The sequence below is a fragment of the Mobula birostris genome, chromosome 2 (assembly GCF_030028105.1).
Source record: "Mobula birostris isolate sMobBir1 chromosome 2, sMobBir1.hap1, whole genome shotgun sequence".
In the NCBI taxonomy this organism is placed as follows: Eukaryota; Metazoa; Chordata; class Chondrichthyes; order Myliobatiformes; family Myliobatidae; genus Mobula; species Mobula birostris.
In genome coordinates this window covers 191924048-191942720 of record NC_092371.1, presented here as the reverse complement: position 1 = coordinate 191942720, position 18673 = coordinate 191924048, and the positions used below count along the sequence as shown (strand labels likewise).

The following is an 18673-nucleotide window of genomic DNA, read 5'->3' as shown; positions in this document are numbered from 1 at the left end:
AGACATCAGGGCAATGCAAGTAAAGGAAGTGAAGTCATTTGTGGTAAAACAAAGCACGTGCTGACCCACTCAACTGGTTGGAGGAAAGCTGCCTTTGAATGAGAGGGAACCATGTCAAATGGGGAGTAGAAGATGGCGGCGCGACGCAGCGCGCGCGGCCGCTCTCAAATGATATCGTATTTGTAAGTAGGGTACCGTGCACAAACCTGATTTGATGGAGACGGATGTAAGAAGCACGGATGAACATCTGGAGAAGCTTCTGAAATGCCCGCTTCACTGCTGCTGCTACTGTGCGATCAAGAATCTCCAGAGGGGAAGGCCCCAAATCCTTGGCTTTGCCTATTGCCTGTTGCCGGGGCCAGGGTTGAAGCGCTCGGCAGAGATGGTGCTTGGTGCTCGGTGTCAGAGGGTTGGTTGGAGGGTCAGAGGGTTGGTTGGAGGCTCGAAGTTTTCGGAAGTTTTCGAGTTGGCAGTGGTCAGGTGCTTCCAGAGTGCTGCATCGGCAAGTTTGTGGTGCTGGAAGCTCATGGCAGGGAGAGTTTTTCTTCCGTCTACCATTTGCGTGAGATGATGGGACTTTCAAGAGAATTTGAGACTTTTTTTTTACCGTGCCCATGGTCTGTTCTTTATCAAATTACGGTATTGCTTTGCACTGTTGTAACTATATGTTATAATTATGTGGTTTTTGTCAGTTTTTCGGTCTTGGTTTGTCTTGTGTTTCTGTGATATCATTCTGGAGGAACATTGTATCATTTCTTAATGCATGCATTACTAAATGACAATAAAAGAGGACTGCGTGTCCTCATAATCTAATCTAATCTAAAGTGATCCTAACTGGTCATGAAGGAAGAATAAGAACACTTTGCAGCAGTCACACAGAGTTCCATTAGTGATTTGAGTCATAAGTTGGTTTGCACAAGGTCATAAACCTGACTGGAGGCATTGGTCCAAGAAGGATGGACAGTAGTTCAGAGGCAATCTTGCATTCACGAACTTGGAAGTGGAAAGTGGGTTTGCAGATGGGACAGTAGTGTGCAGGAAGTAGGCATATTTTTGCAGAAAGGAGTTGAAGGGAGCAGATTGATGTTGACAGGTATGATTCTGGAGGGGAGAGGGCCACTAATTATATCAGTTAATAAAGGGTCCAGGAAGGATAATTAGTAATCAATAATCAGTGTTAATAGGGAGGGGTGCTAGCAGTGGATTTGTTTTAACTAGTCAGTAAATTACCATTGAACATTATTGCAATGGAGATTTACAATCAATACAGAAGATGAGCACCTTTGAAGATTATTTAAATTGAATATGTTCAGGGGTTCAATGGCTCAACTTAATGTCAGAGAATGTATACAGTATATAACCTGAAATCCTTTCTCTTCACAGACATCCACAAAACAGAAAGAAAAAAACCCAAAGAATGAATGACAGAAAAACTTTAGAACCACAAAACCCCCCTCCCCCTCCCACGTGCAAGCAGTGGCAAAGCGTCAACCCCTCCCTCCTCCCCTCCTTGCTTCAGCAGAAGGCATTAGAACCACACCCCGCCCACCCCAGCAACCACCCACCATGCAAGCAATAGTAAGCTCCTGGAGACGATGATCTATAGTCCATTAAAAACGACAGTTCATCACAACACCCTGACATCCTGCAGGTCCTCTCCCTCAGTAACAAGAGAGAGGGCGATATTGCTCCTGCCACAGCTCGTTGTTTCGATGATACAGTCTGCAGCATCGCCTATATTGAGTTCCCCCAGTTTGAGAGTCAGCAGCAAACTCTCTCTCACCATCGAGAGAGAACATGTATTCATTCTAATAATCTTGATCCTCATGTGTCCTTAATGCACTACCTATCCCAGTGTCCTCTGCAACCACTCCATGTAAAGCAGGAAGATTTTTTTCCCCAGTACTTTAGTCAGCACTAATCCATAAGCAGGTCTGATGATTTATCTTCTTGTTTGACAGATTCTTGTCCTGCACAGATTTACTGTCAAGTTTGTCTACAACAGTAACAACATTTAACTTAATATTTTATTCACTCTTCAGGATGTCCTGGATGTTTAATAAATACATTTATTTTCAGTTCAGTAAAACTGTAGTTCTAGTCTCTGTTAAAGAAATATTGGAATAAATATTAGGGATTACTATCCAATTTTTAAAGACTTTAATTTGCAATCATAATTGAGCTTTTTTGGAATTCCAACAGATTGTACAAAGCTGAACACCCTGTTCTCAAAATCTATGGCAGCATAACCATAATGTATTTATATTACATGCTTGCACTTTTGTCAGTTTAACTTCAAGTTGCAATTATATTTTTACAGAGATACAGCTAAAATGCAGGAAATAGCTAGCTGTTTGGAAAATGAGAAATTGGGGAAAATGCTTAATATCAACAACTCATTCAGCAAGATTCTTGTGGAAGTTTGTAAACCTGAAACAATGACTCAGTTTTTCTTTCCACAGGTACTGCCTGACCAGGCTTGTTACTTTGACCAATATTATTTTTAGTCTTGTTCTTACTGGCATGCAAAACTGTTAGTTGTATAATCACAAAGCAAAAATGAACACTTTTAGGGAGAAACTGTCCACAAGAACAAATCTTAATTTTATTTTAAATTATTTTCTTGGTATCAAATCTCAGAACTTTAGCCACAGTTCATGATCACCATCACAGAGCTAATCTCATTTTCTTTATCCACGTGATTATACGTAATAGTGTTCATGTTTGGTGTTCATTGACTTCTCCATAGGGCTGCTGGCTGTTGTTTTTAAAACCAAAGCAAATCCTTACCGATTTAAAAATAATTCCTTCGCTGCAAATCCTTGCTCGGGATGAATGATCAATATATTCTTAACTTTTGACAACAATTGTATTATTTTTTGCATGTTTTTTCTGCAATCTCTTCAAAACCAGATCAGTGAACAGCAGGATTTTACTTTTGGATTATTTGAGCAAAATCTCAAAAAATAAGCTTTACTTTCATTTTCACTTTGAGCAACTTTTGTTCCCTATCATGTTTGATGCCCAGGAATTAGGGGGTTCCCTAGCACAAAATTTGAAAGTGTCTGCAGCTAGGAGAAATTTGGTCTGTTAAGAATTGTGCTGCTTTCCGTGTTTAAAGAATAGTAAACCTGTTTATAAAGAAGTATTTTATTTCCTACAGCAAAACAGATTCCTAGATAAAAGAGCTGTTGCCCCACAGCTTCAGTGATCTGGGTTCAATCCCGACCTATGATGCTGTCTATGTGGAGTTTCCACGTTCTCCCTGCGACTGCATGGTTTCACTCTGGGTGCTTTGCTTTTCTCCCACATCCTAAAGGGATGTGGGTCAGTTGGCTGTAAATTTCCCCTGGCGGGAAAGTAACCCAGCCAAGATAAGTAACCCAGAGAGGAAATGATAGGAATATGGAGCTATTAAAATGGTTTAAGGCTGGATTAATGCAAAAATGATTCCTTGATGATGATACAGATTCAATGAGGGTCAAGCAAGCTGTTTTTGTGCTGTGTCTCTCTATGAAAGGCTTCCAATGTCTTCAGTGCTTTCAGTCTTGACTTACTGCCAGCTCAGGTTGGGATATGCTTGTTACAAAATCGGCATCTATAACAGTCCTGGCACGGGTCTGCCTTTTTGCCCTTTCCCCAAAGCACTTTGCACAACAGCTGACAAATTCAGTCACCAAGACTTCTGACTCAAGCCACAGTACGGCTGGATTGGATAGAGTTGATGGCGAATTCCCTTTTGTTACATTGAGAATTTACAAGCAGAATTGACTACTGAGCTTTCCATGTATTTTGTCACCCTGCCGGGGAAAGGTCAGACAAAAGAAAGCACAATTGGATACGTGCCAAGCTTGGGAAAAGCCCATGTTGTTCGTGCATCTCTACCATGCCAGTGGCACGAGGGATGATAGCGTTGCAGAAAGTACTTCCCAAAAGAAGGCTCATTTACAAATGCTATCTTGTATTTGCAGATCTGTGTTTTACATTTTGTTGGAATTGGAAATTTGTGTCCAGATGGCTTGTACTTTATATTGTATTCTACGGTAAAGGTCAGCCAGTTCCACTTACTGACCCGCAGGTGCTACAGCTTGCTGAATTTTAAATGACTCAGAAACACTGTTCTGCCGGCCAATTTTGCACTGATCTTGCATCGTATTGTAAAATTACGTGTGGTGCAAAGTTCTTCACAAAATAAATTGGTGGGGGGGGGGGAATGGAGGGGTGGAGCAAAGGAATAAAATGACTGGGAAAGAAGAGATCAGAGCTGATGAATATCAGAAAATGTTTGCAAAATGTATAGATCTCCAAGACAAAGATCTGTAAATTCCTCTATAAATGAGAAAGCAGCAAAGTACTGTATGTATAGCTATAGGGCACCATTAGTGCAGTGACTACACACACCAAGATTCTTCTGCTCTCCAGATAAGGTTAAAAAGTATATCATGTATAAAAAATGAACTTAATTCTATTCCTGACTCGATTTCATGCATGTGTGTATGGGGGGCACATATAAGCATATTGAGGTGACTTTGTTAAAACCAATGGAATATTGAAAGGCCTCAGTAGAGTGGATGTAGAGAAGATGTTTCCAATGGTAGGGGATTCTAAGACACAGTCTCACAATAGAGGGGTGTCCTTTAGAATGAAATGAGGAGGAATTTCTTTAGCCAAGGAGTGGTGAATCTGTGGGATTCATTGCCACAAAGTGGCTGTGGAGGCCAAGTCACCAGTTATATTTAAGGCAGAGGTTGCCAGATTGTTGATTGGTCAGGGCATGAAGGGATATAGTGTCACAAGTGCGGAGCATGGGTGGGCCCAAATGAAGGAAACAAACACGTTTTGTAGCGTTAACAAAAATAGAGTTTATTAATAGTTACTAGAAAAGCAGGGAAGCAAGGATTGTACAGAGAGACATCAAGGAATGAATGAAGTGGAGGTGGGAATCTGCGTAGCTGGTGTTGGGCTTGGACCCTGGACTTAGATTGGGACTCAGGGCCTGGGCTTGGCCTGGGACTCGGGACCTGGACTTGGATTTGGACTGGGACTTGGAACTCGGAACGTCAGAGCCTGGACTTGGAACTCGGAACATTAGAGCCTGGACCTGGAACTCGGAACATCGGAGCTTGGACCTGGAACTCGGAACACAGAGCCGGACTCTTCCTTGGATGCAGGACACAGAGCCAGGACTCTTCTTGGATGCAGGACACAGAGCCGGGATTCTTCCTTGGATACAGGACACAGAACCAGGACTCTTCTTGGATACAGGACACAGAGCCGGGACTCTTCCTTGGACGCAGGACACAGAGCCGGGACTCTTCCTTGGACGCAGGACACAGAACCGGGACTCTTCCTTGGACGCAGGACACAGAGCCCGGACTCTTCTTGGACGCAGGACACAGAGCCGGGACTCTTCTTGGACGCAGGACACAGAGCCGGGACTCTTCCTTGGATACAGGACACAGAGCCGGGACTCTTCCTTGGACACAGGACACAGAGCCAGGACTCTTCCTTGGACACAGGACACAGAGCCGGGACTCTTCCTTGGACACAGGACACAGAGCCGGGACTCTTCCTTGGATACAGGACACAGAGCCGGGACTCTTCTTGGACGCAGGACACAGAGCCGGGACTCTTCCTTGGACACAGGACACAGAGCCGGAACTCTTCCTTGGATACAGGACACAGAGCCGGGACTCTTCTTGGACGCAGGACACAGAGCCGGGACTCTTCCTTGGATACAGGACACAGAGCCGGGACTCTTCTTGGACGCAGGATACAGAGCCAGGATTCTTCCTTGGATACAGGACACAGAACCAGGACTCTTCCTTGGACGCAGGACACAGAACCGGGACTCTTCCTTGGATACAGGACACAGAACCGGGACTCTTCCTTGGATACAGGACACAGAGCCAGGACTCTTCTTGGACGCAGGACACAGAGCCGAGACTCTTCTTGAACGCAGGACACAGAACACAGAACATGAAGAGACAGTTTCCCACTCAGGGTAGCGGCAAACGGCCGGACCTATCCAGCGGAGACGAGAACATGAAGAGACAATTCTCAATTCAGGGTAGCGGCAAATGGCCAGACCTTCCCAGCGAAGGCAAGGACACAAAGAGCCAAAACCACACAACGATAGATAGACAATTCTTTATCTTGGCACAAAGTGGCTCCAAGTAGCGCCAAGTTCTCGACTCGGCCCCGGAACTACAGACAGCGGCTCTTGACCCACTCTGGCAGGTTAACTGGATGGACCCGCTCTGGCAAAGTAGCGTAGCAGGCTTGCTCAGGCGCGGTAACTTGACGGGCTCGTTCCGGCGAGGAGAGGTGACTTACTGGCACTCGCTTCGGAAAGGAGACTAGACTAGCTCCGGCGATATGACTTGCTCGCATTTGCTTTGGTGACAGTCTAGCGCCAAGTAGCTGTAAACTGGACACAAAATACTGCTCGTTCAGCTGAGAATCACGTGCCTTTAGTTATAGAGCCCAAGAACACAGGGAAACATTGAATTAAAGGAAAACAAGGAGTCAACGGTCCCGATCGTGACACAAAAGAAATTTAAAGGGAACCAGGGAATAACCGATCAGGACTGTGACATATAGGGAGAAGGCAGGAGATTGGGCCTGAGAGGGAAAATGGATTGGCTATGATGAAATGATGGAGCAGACACGATGGGCCAGATGGCCTAATCCTGCTCCTAGATCTTATCGTCATATCACTGCTCTCTTGAATGGCCATCTGTTGATTATCAGTAATTATACAACTAGCTTTACATATTTTGAAAATGAAGCACAATTGAAAGAAGGAAGGCTTCTGTCTGACAAAAAGGAGAGATTAATAAAGTTTCCAGTTCAAGAATGAAGCGCTTCATCAAAAGATATAAATGAAAGAAAGATGGGCTATTAATTTCAGTTGTGTGCATCGAGAATAAATTAAAAAATCAATATATTACGTGAACATTCTGTCCTGAAATTGGTTAACGTCATTGTTATGCCAACCAATATTAGAATTGTAGTTGAATAATTTAATGTTAATGCCAATACTATGCTGAGTTGAGGGGTCTTAACAAAGCAAAATATGGAAAGGGGTTTTCTTCCAGTATCTAGAATGGGGGGGTGGGGGTTCAATATTTAAAAATAAGGGGCTGGCCAGTTAAGACAAAGATGAGATGAATTTTTTATTTCTGCATGTTGAGTCTTTGGATCAAGGGCAATGAAACAGCTTTTGATCATTAGAGGTAAGTAGGTTGATTCTTGATAAGGGGATGAGGGAATGCAAAGTGCAGTTTATGGTCAAGCCTTATTCAATGGTGGTGCAAATTTGAGAGGCTGAGTTAACTATCTAATTCATATGTACAGTAGGTTAAAACAGGCTAAAATCTGACAGGTTTTAAGGTGGTGCAGGTTCAGCCATTAACGACAATGATGGCCGAATTCCCCTGCAGTGTCCGTTTTGACTAAGTCACCAGATTGTCCTTGAGCCGGTTTCTGAGAAGAGCTTCCCTTGTAGGAATTGATTTTACTTGCAGGGGTGTTTCTTTCCCATTGTTGTTTTGGGGCCAGACTAATGAAGATAAAACAGGATTAGGCGGTGAATATATTCAAGCCATCAAAATTGTCATGGTGCTGTAATCTAACATGTCGGTGCCTGAGTCAGTAATGTTACCATGAGATCTTGTACTTGTTTCCCTGCTGACGATATTATATTCAAAATATTTTTTCCAAGAGTAGGGCTCTTGGAATCAGAGTCTCCACCCCACCCAGTCAACTGGACATTTCCATAAGAAAGCATTCTTTCTGACAGTGGCATTGATGTCTATGATCTGCAATGTGGACAAGGAGTTTTTATGTTAGGAAGCTGGAATATGGACTTTTTCCCTCACCACAAACCAGGCTGATGACAGTGTAAGTGTATTGTTTCCATGTTAGAGTGTGATGCTGGGTCAAAAGTCATTGACTTACCTACAGGAGGAGGTACCAAGGCACCAGACTAGATTATTTATGATTCCCAGCATCCTTCAGTCATAGTGCCATAGAAAAGTACAGCACAGTGACAGGCCCTTCAGCCCATCTAGACCATGCAGAACCATTTAAACTGCCTACTCCCATTGACCTGCACCAGGACCATAGCTTTCCATACCCCTGTCGTTCATGTACCTATCCAAACTTCTCCTAGATGTTCAAATTGAGCTTGCATGCACCACTAGCACTGGCAGCTCACTAAACACTCTCATGACACTCTGAGTGAAGAAGTTTCCCCTTATGTTCCCCTTAAACTTTTCACCTTTCACCCTTAACCCATGACCTCTAGTTGTAATCCCACCCAACCTCAGCGGAAAAAGCCTGCCGACATTTACCCTATCTATACCCCTCGTAGTTTTGTATATCTCTATCAAATCTCCTCTCAATCTTCTACATTCCAAGGAATAAGGTATTAACTTATTTAATCTTTCCTTGTAACTCAGGTCCTCCAGTCCTGGCAAGGTCCTTTTCAATTTTCTCTGTACTCTTTCAACTTTATTTGCACCTTTTCTGTAGGTAGGTTGCCAAAACAATACTCTAAATTAGGACTCTGCAACGTCTTATACAACTTCAACATAACATCCCATCTCCTATGTTTAATACTTTAATTTATGAAGGCCAATGTGCCGAAAGCTTTCTTTACAATCCCTTCTACCTATGATGCCACATTCAATGAATAACGAACCTGAATTCCTTAATCCCTTTGTTCTACTGTACTCTCTAGTGCCTACCAGTTACTATGTAAGACCTACACTGGTGCAACACCTCACACTTGTCTGCGTTAACTTCCATCTGCCATTTTACAGCCCATTTTTCCAGCAGGCCCAGATCCCACTGCAAACCATGATAGCCTCCGTCACTGTCCACTACACCCCGAATCTTGGTGTCATCTGTAAATTTGCTGAACCAGTTAACCACATTATCATCCAGATCATTAGTATAGATGACAAAGAACAGACCCAGCACCGATCCCTGCAGCACACCAATAGTCACAGGCCTCCAGTCAGAGAAGCAACCATCTACTGCCACAGTCTGACTTCTCCCACAAAGACAATGTCTAATCCAGTTTACTACCCCATCCTGAATGCCGAGTGACTGAACCTTCTTGACCAACATCCCAAGTGGGATCTTGTCAAATGCCTTGCTAAAGTCCATGTAGACAACATCCAAATACTCATATATCTGGTCCCTTAGAATACCTTCCAACAACTTTCCCACTACTGATTTCAGGTTCACAGGCCTATAATTTCCTGATTTAGTTTTAGAACCTTTCTTAAACAGTGGGAAAATACTGAGTATCTCCCAATCCTCTAGTACCTCCCCTGTCGCTGAGGATGATTTAGATATCTCTGCTAGGGCCCCTGCAATTTCTGTACATGCCTCTCACAGGATCTGAGCGAACACCTTGTCATGTCCTGGGGATTTATCCACCCTAATTTGCCTCAAATGAAAAAAATGAAAAATGTAAGAGCAGATTATTATTTAAGTGGCAAAAATTGCAGCATGCTGTTGTGCAGAGGGACTTGGGAGTGTTCGTGCATAAATCACAAAATGTTGGTTTGCAGGTGCAGCAGGCTATCAAGAAGGCAAATGGAATGTTGGCCTTCATTGCTAGAGGGATTGAATTTAAGAGCAGGGAGGTTATGCTGCAACTATACAGGGTACTGGTGAGGTTGCACCTGGAGTACTGTGTGCAGTTCTGGTCTCCGTACTTGAAGAAGGATATACTGGCTTTGGAGGCAGTGCAGAGGAGGTTCACCAGGTTGATTCCAGAGACTGGGGGGTTAGACTATGAGGAGAGATTGAGTTGCCTGGGACTGGATGGGCCAAATAGCCTACTTCTGCTCCTAATGTTCTTAAGACAGCAAACACCGCCTCCCCTCTAATCTGTAGAGGGTCTATAAAGTTGATGCTGCTTTGCCTCACTTCAAGAGGCTCTGTCCATCTCCTCAGTAAATACAGATGCAGAAAAATCATTCAAGATCTCCCCCATCTCTTTTGGCTCCATGCATCAATTACCACTCTGATCCTCCACAGGACCAATTTTGTCCCTTGTAATCCTTTTGCTCTTAACATATCTGTAGAATCCTTAAGGATTTTCCTCCACATTGTCTGCTGGGCCAACGTCATGCCTTCTTTTAGCCCTCCTGATTTCTTTCTTAAGTGTTCTCTTGCATTTCTTATACTCCATAAGCACCTCATTTGTTCCTACCTGCCTATACCTGCTATGCTGCTCCAATTTTTTCTTAACCAGAGGCTCAATATCTCTTGAAAACCAAGGTTGTTTTTACCTTTTATTCTGACAGGGACATACAAGTTATGTACTCTCAAAATTTAACTTTTGAAGGCCTTCCACTTGCCAAGTACAACTTTGGTAGAAAACAGCCTGTCCCTATCCACACTTGCCAGATCACTTCTGACACCCTCAAGATTGCTCTTTCTCCAATTTTGAATCTGAACCCATGGATCAGACCTATCTTTTTCCATATTTACTTTGAAACTAATGGCATTATGATCACTAGATACAAAGTGTTCCCCAACACTAAATTCTGTCACCTGCCCTGTCTCATTCCCTAACAGCAAATCCAGTATCGCATACTCTCTCATTGAGACTTGTATGTACTGATTAAAGAAACTTTCTTGAACACATTTGACAAACTTTATTCCATCTAGTCGATTTACAGTATGAGAATCACAGTCAATATGTGGAAAGTTAAAATCACCTATTGTAACATCTTTATGTTCCTTGCAACAGTCTGTGATCTCTCTACAAATATGTTCCTCTAAACCCTGTGGACTCTTGGGTAGTCTATTTTATAGGCATCCGTTAGTCTCGTGAGACTACGGATTTGCGCCTTGCAAGGTTTCCAGGGTGCAGGCCTGGGCAAGGTTGTATGGAAGACCAGCAGTTGCCCATGCTGCAAGTCTCCCCTCTCCACGCCACCGATGTTGTCCAAGGGAAGGGCATTAGGACCCATACAGCTTGGCACGGTGTCGTTGCAGAACAATGTGTGATTAAGTCATAATTGCATTTGTTGATCCATGCTGAGTTCCTACCATTCCTCTTGCATTGAGATTACGCAAATCAGGACATTAGTTGCACCATGTTCAACCTTTTGATTCCTGATTTTTTTTCTGAGGTTTTACCAACATCTGTTTCCACAAACTGTTCACTATCCGTTCTGACACTCTGGTCCCGTTTCCCTGCAACCCTAGTTTAAACCCCACCATGCAGCACCAGCAAGCCTTCCCGCTAGGATATTAGTCCCCTCCAGTTCCGGTGCAAGCAGAATCTTCTGTACAAGTGCCATCTTCCCTGGAAGAGACCCCAGTGATCAAAAATCTGATGCCCTCCTTCCTACACCATCTCCTTAGCCATGTGTTAAACTGTATAGTTTTCCTTTTTCTGGCCTCACTAGCACGTGGCATGGGTAGCAATCCTGAGATCACAGCCCTGGAGGTCCTACCCTTTAACTTAGCACCTAACTCCCTGAACTCCCCATGCAGAAACTCGTCACTCGTCCTACCTATGTCATTGGTATCTACATGGACCATGAGCTTTGGCTGTTCACCCTCCTAATTAAGAAAGCTGAGGACTCGGTCTGAGATGTCCCAGACCCTGGCACCCAGGAGGCGACATACCATCTAGGGATCTCGTTCTGGTCCACAGAACCTACCTTTTGTTCCCTCACTAACAAATCCCCAATCACACAGTTCACCACTTCTCTCCCCTTCCTTTCGAGTCAGAACAGACTCAGTGCCAGAGACCTGACCGGTGTGACTTTCCTCTGCCAAGTCATCCTCCTGACGGTATCAAAAGAGGTATACCTGTTGTTGAGGGGAATGTCCACAGGGGTATCCTGCACTGGTTGTTTAACCTTTTTCCCCTTCCTGACTGTCACCCAGTTTCCTGTGTCCTGCAACCTGGCTGTAACTACCTCACCACCCCCACCTCAGCTTCCCTAATGATTCTGAGTTTACCCATTTCCAGTTCCAGCTCCTTTCTGTGGTTTGTTAGAAGCTGCAGCTGAATGCACCTCGCAGTTGCAGTTGTCAGGGACACTGGCGGTCTCCCTGCCTTCCCACATCCTGCAAGAGGAGCATTCTATAGTACTTCCTGGCATCTCTACTGTTGTAACTAAGCAAATATAAAGAAAGAAAATCGATAAATAAACTGTGGGGAAAAGAAATCTGTCTACAGCTTTCGGAATGTATTCTACTTTGGACTGGATTGAGACATTTTAGTAGGAAAAAAAGAGAAAACACTTGAAAGTCAATATTCTAAATTTTACAATTAACGCTACAACAGGAAGCTGTATTTCATTAGCAGTTTGAGGAGATTTGGTATGTCACCCAAGACTGTAGGAAACTTCTGTAAGAAGTACCACGAAGAGCATCCTAACTGTTTGCATCACTGTCTGGTACTGCGGCACCAATGCACAGGATGGGAAAAAGCTGCAGAAATTTGTAAGCTCAGCTGCAGAGAGTTGTAAGCTGAGATAGCTTCGTCATGGGCATTAGCCTCCCCACCACTGAGGACATCTTCAAATGCTGTCACCTCAAGAAACTGGCATCCGTCATTACGGATCATCCAGGACATGCCCTCTAATCATTGCTACCATCAGGGAAGAGTGACAGGAGCAAGAAGACTCACTGTTTTGAGAACAGCTTCTTCATCTCAGCCGTCAGATTCCTCAGTGGTCTGTGAACACTTCCTCATCTCTTCGCATGACTTATTTATTTTATATGCGTATGTGTGTATATATTTCTTATTGTAACTTACAGTATATTTTACCTATTGCATTGCACGGCTGCCACAAAACAACAAATTTCTTGCCTTATGTCAGTCATAATAAACCTGATTCGATTGTGTTGTTCCCCGCTGTTGGGAATCTCTGCTTCACATTACCTCACAGAATGTAAGTGGAAAGAATACCAAATGTTTGTGACTTGGTGAGGGACTCCTGAATGGCTACTGGCCATCGCACCTGGAAAGTTGTAAAGGTTTTAAGGCCCAGCTGACTGAAGTAGCTGAGGATCATTTCAGTTCTTCAGGTTCTGGCAAAGGTGCCTCGGGTGACCCAGGGGAACAGGATAAACATGTGGAGGTTGCCAAATTAATACCAGTCAAGAGGAAAGGATGACCAAGCACCCGAATTTTAATCAGGATCCAGAACTGCACTCCTACTTCTCTACACCGATTCTATTGAAAAGTAACAGCATTTTATAAATTTTAATGGCCTTTTGAGTCCCCCTCTGTTCCATCTCGCTTCAAACACAGGAGGTGGCCATCTGCTGGTTTCCTGACTGCCAAATTAAAATACATTTAAATTCAGAGCTCATCAGGAGCCAAGTTGAGGTCAAGTGTTGGCAAGACTGAATGGTTCAACTTTAGGCTAGTTACTGAATGATTCTAGCGGCCAACATGCTCATTATTATACTGAATGGACTGGTTGTCACAAGTATGGTGAGAAATGCTGAGTTACTCATTTGTAAAATGTTAACATCACCATGGAATGGTATTGGTCAAGATATCACAGGAAGGGAGCAAATCATAAAGGACCTCAGAAGGACAGACAGGCAACATTCTTCAACTTGCGAGTTTCACATGCACTCAGTGGTATGCAGGAGGTACTTAATAAAGTGGCCACTGAATGCATGTTCATGGCCTTCTGCTGCTGTCGTCTACCCACTTCAATGTCTGACATGTTGTGCATTCAGAGATGTGTTACAGTAGTAACACATGGTTATTTGAGCTGCTGTGAGATTGAACCATTCTCCTCTGACCTCTCCATTAATAAGGCATTTTCACCCACAAAAATTCCATTAACTGGATTCTTTTGCTTTTATACCATTCTCCGAACTCTCTAGAGAATGTCATGCATGAAAACTCTAGGAGATTGGCAGTTTCTGAGATAGACATACCACCCTGTATGGCACTAACTATCATTACACAGTCAAAGTCACTGAGATCACATTCCTTCCCCATTCTGATGTTTGGTCTGAACAATAATTAAACCTCTTGACCATGTCTGCATGATTTTATGCATTGAGTTGCTGCCTCATAATTAGCTGATTAGAGACTTGCATTAATGAGCAGATGTACAGGAGAATCTAATAAAGTGGCTACTAAGAGCATTTTTTTAAATATCAGAGCTGTAAAGCCAAATGTTTGTGGTCCTGGAGTTCAGAGAGGACCAGGTCACATTTCTGAGGAAATAAAATCATTCTGCCATGTTTAATCGGTTGCAGGTAAAGAGGAGAAAAACAGAAGAAGAAGAAGATATAGGTATTGATGCCATTTTGAAAGATAAGGTAGTTAGAGTGGGCTAATATGAACTGGCTGGACAAATGGGTTGTTGGAGATGGAGAGGGAAAGGAAGATGGACAGAGCTTGGAGGTGGGGGGTTGCCAGAGGACTAGATGTAATGAGGATGAGTGAGTTCTCTGTGACTGGAGTGAGCATTGTGGGAGGGCAAGTAGAAAAGGGGGAAGCTGAGTGAGTGAAAGGAAGAGTGCTTGAGGGGAGAGATGGATGAATTATCAGGTGCAGAGGGGATGTGCTTGTGTGTGTGACCACCACGAAGCTGGCGTGTAACAGAGACTTCATATTAAAAGATTTTTGCATGCACATCTTCAACTCCTCATAACTGGCATACAGCAAGTCATCTTGCTCAGAGGGCAGCTTGGGAAAATGACTAAGACAAAGCCCAAGGTGAGGGAGGGGTGTGACTACATTACTTAATGACAGAGAAGTCATTAAAGCTGTTCATCTGTGATTGATTCATTAGTGGACTGAGGGCAGTGAAAGACAAAGAACATTTAGAATCCCCTGCAAACCAGATTAACTTGAACAGACCAAGCAGAATGATTCTGCTCATGGTTGACACTGACACATCTTGCTGCTTGATCACTGTAAAGGAGTGTCTGTTAAAAGCTATTTCCCTGTTGGTATCATCAAACAACTGTGGTTATTTTTGTGAACTGAAAGCATTCTCTTCCTTACTACTGGCAAAATTTAAAGTTTTAAATTATGCACTGTTCCCAGTGGGCAGAGGTGTTATAATCAACTGACATAAAATGACTAGTAAATTTGATTTATGATAGATAGATAGACAGATAGATAGATGATTGAATGAATGAATAAATAAATAAATAAATAAATAAATAAATTGGAATGGAATTGGGATGGATTGAAATATCCCATAATTTGCAACACATTGCCAGATTGTCATTTTTAGATTTTCAATTTCTATTTCTAATTCTTTAAATGCAGTGTGAAAATATAGCGTTAATACTTCAATGGACAAAAAAGGGAAATATCATAGGCTAATTTTTATCAAAAATCTAGACTGGACACCTAACATCAGGTGCCAGATTCTCTATTTGCAGTTATACTAGTACAATTGGTAACATTTTTAATCAGTGTCTGAAATTTTGACACCAGCAAACCTTTTAGGTGAAAATTAACAGTGGAATTTAATGTAAGTTCAGCACCATTCTTTAAAGGAAAATTACAATAGTTTTAAAATATTAAGCATACTTGCTGAAGTACAAGTCAAATTAATAGCCATAAAACACAATTTCTGTCAGGAAACAACAGGAATTCTGCAGATGCTGGAAATTCAAGCAACACACATCAAAGTTGCTGGTGAACGCAGCAGGCCAGGCAGCATTTGTAGGAAGAGGTGCAGTCGACGTTTCAGGCCGAGACCCTTCGTCAGGACTAACTGAAGGAAGAGTGAGTAAGGGATTTGAAAGTTGGAGGGGGAGGGGGAGATCCAAAATGATAGGAGCAGACAGGAGGGGGAGGGATGGAGCCAAGAGCTGGACAGGTGATAGGCAAAAGGGGATACGAGAGGATCATGGGACAGGAGGTCCGGGAAGAAAGACAAGGGGGGGGGGGACCCAGAGGATGGGCAAGAGGTATATTCAGAGGGACAGAGGGAGAAAAAGGAGAGTGAGAGAAAGAATGTGTGCATAAAAATAAGTAACAGATGAGGTACGATGGGGAGGTGGGGCCTAGCGGAAGTTAGAGAAGTCGATGTTCATGCCATCTGGTTGGAGGCTACCCAGACGGAATATAAGGTGTTGTTCCTCCAACCTGAGTGTGGCTTCATCTTTACAGTAGAATATCTGGAAGCATTTCACTAATGTCAGAAGCACTGAGCACGTTCAACACAGATATGCCAATGGGCCCAGGTGTAACTTTGCAATGAAGATTGTATATGTGGGGCTGATTCTGTTCAGCATCCACTGTGTACCTGCAGCTAATGCCAGTGGAGCTGTTCTCCTACACAAGGAAGCAAATGTAACAGGAGGCCGCCCAGGCACTGGAAAATAGAACTGATGCTAAGTTTAGATTTTGCAAGTTGGGTTTGCCTTCATAGTTTTGTCTTAAATGTATGACTTTGGGTGACGATGTATGACAAATGGATCTGGGGTTGAGAGAGTAAACAGCTTTAAGTTCCTCAGCATCCACATCATCGAGGACTCACGTGGTCTGTACACACCAGCTGTGTGGTGAAAAAGGCACAACAGCGCCTCCTTCACCTCAGACAGTTGAGGAAGTTTGGTATGGGCCCCCAAATCCTAAGAACTTTCTACAGGGGCACAATTGGGAACATCCTGACTGGCTGCATCACTGCCTGATATGGGAACTGTACCTCGCTTAATCGCAGCACTCTGCAGATCAACGACAAACAGCAGCAGGCTTTCAGTCTCCACCTATGATGCTGTGTTTTGATTAAGAGGTTACAGTACACTGTATTTGTATTTTACTCCTTTTTTTAGGTTGTATGCAAGCTATAAAGAAAATCAGCATTGTCGACTTGTTCTGGTGTTAGACTTTCATCAGTAATGATCTTGGCAAATTCATGAATGAATTTCTCTGCTGCCTTGTGTCCAGCATATGCTTTATCACTACAAATATTTAAAAATTTAATGCTGTGCCTTTTCTTAAATTTCTGCAAACAGCCTGTCAAATGTTCAATTTTCACTTCATCGTGATAAATCTTTGCTTGCTTCATGATCAACGTTCTATTAAATGGTATATATTCACTCCAACACTATCAAATCCACTCTTTCTATACATGATGGAGTTATTATTCTTTCACTTTATGCAGTGTTTTTCTATTTTTCATTAACTTCTGTTCATTACATACGAGAGGTCACTTCTCAGAACTGTCTCCGGCGTGCAGAGACCTGCACATCGCCTGGGAACCTTTTCAACATCTTGTGGAATTTTCCATTTGTGACGTCATGTCAGAACTCAAATAAACGTTGGATTTCATAGGTTTTCAGATAAGGGATACTCAACCTGTATTAGTTTTTAAGTTTCATGATCATGAAGTTACTTTAGAAAATGAATTACAGGTGAAGAGAATGATAGTTGTCCATTTAGCATATATGATTGTCCCACTTCACTATACTCACAAGGTGAGTCAACAGGTTGATCCATGTGGAACTGACCGGAGAATGATAGTTCACGAGGATTGTGGGAGAACTTCCTGTTGTTCTTTGAATAATGCATTGATATGTTTGCAATTCAGTGAAAGCGAACTAATCTAACAATTTGTCACACATCTGACTATGTAGCACTCCAGCGGTTTTGCTTTGCAGTATTGCAGTATTGGCTTGTTGCCATGTAGAACACCAGTTCAGTTTGGCTCATTGTATTGGGTAACACAAGCAGAAAATCACATTAATGTCTTTCACTGCATGAACATGCAGAAAGCCAAGCAATAGATCTGGCTCTCCTATCCAGGGAAATTTTTGAGATTTGCATTCGAAATATCAACACCTTGCTTGGGCCTTGTTATGTGTATCTTCATGTAAAAGTGTTGGAGGAACTTTACTAGGTTGCCAATAAGCACACATTAAAATGACTCTTGGTATATTAATGTAAACTATTACTTTGAATGGGAAACCAGCAGTAACCACAGCCACCTTTCTTGTATGATTCCAAACACTGGGGTGTTCTCCCCCCCACCCCTTAACTATTCATCTTAAAATGCTGTGAGTTCTCAGCAAGACCAAGTCTTTTGTTAAATTACATGTGGGGTCCAGCAGAGGAGGGCTGTGAGAGAAGCGACACCATCTCAGGCTTGCAGGCAGGATCCACAGATGAAGCCTTGGGATCATGCACAAATGAAATTCAAACGGACAAATGCTAGTGAAATGATTGGAACTAACAGTACTCATTGGGAAGGTACACCCCAGCAGTGATTGGAACTAACAGTACTCATTGGGAAGGTACACTCCAGGTTCCCGAAGGACTGGAGTAATTTGGAAACTAAATGGAAAAGGGTACCCCTGGCTGTGGAGGATGTCCCTTTTTGTGGCACTGCTTGTGAGCCTAGAGGGGCAGAGTGCATTACAAAATGCCTGAAGTGTTCTTGCTCATCATCCCAGCCACTTTCTCCATCAATCCACCCTAGCCCTATCAACAGCTCTCTCTAGATTCTGAAACCTGGAAATAATTCATCTGATTCCTGATATAACTGCCACTATTATCTGATTGCTGTGGGTTGTCCTCAGATTTTGCACAGTTACATTTTTGGCCATAGACATTTCTTTTGACTTAGCAGGCATTTGTTCAGTTCTGTTCTTTTACTGGGCAGCATGCAGATTTAAATAATGAATACAATCC

At 43.0% G+C, this 18673-nt stretch overlaps 1 protein-coding gene across 3 annotated transcripts in view; it reads right to left on the bottom strand.

The window, feature by feature from the left end:
• Positions 1-18673, bottom strand: part of LOC140193984 (protein GREB1-like) — a 458873-nt gene that overhangs the window by 105418 nt on the left and 334782 nt on the right. The window lies entirely within an intron of this gene.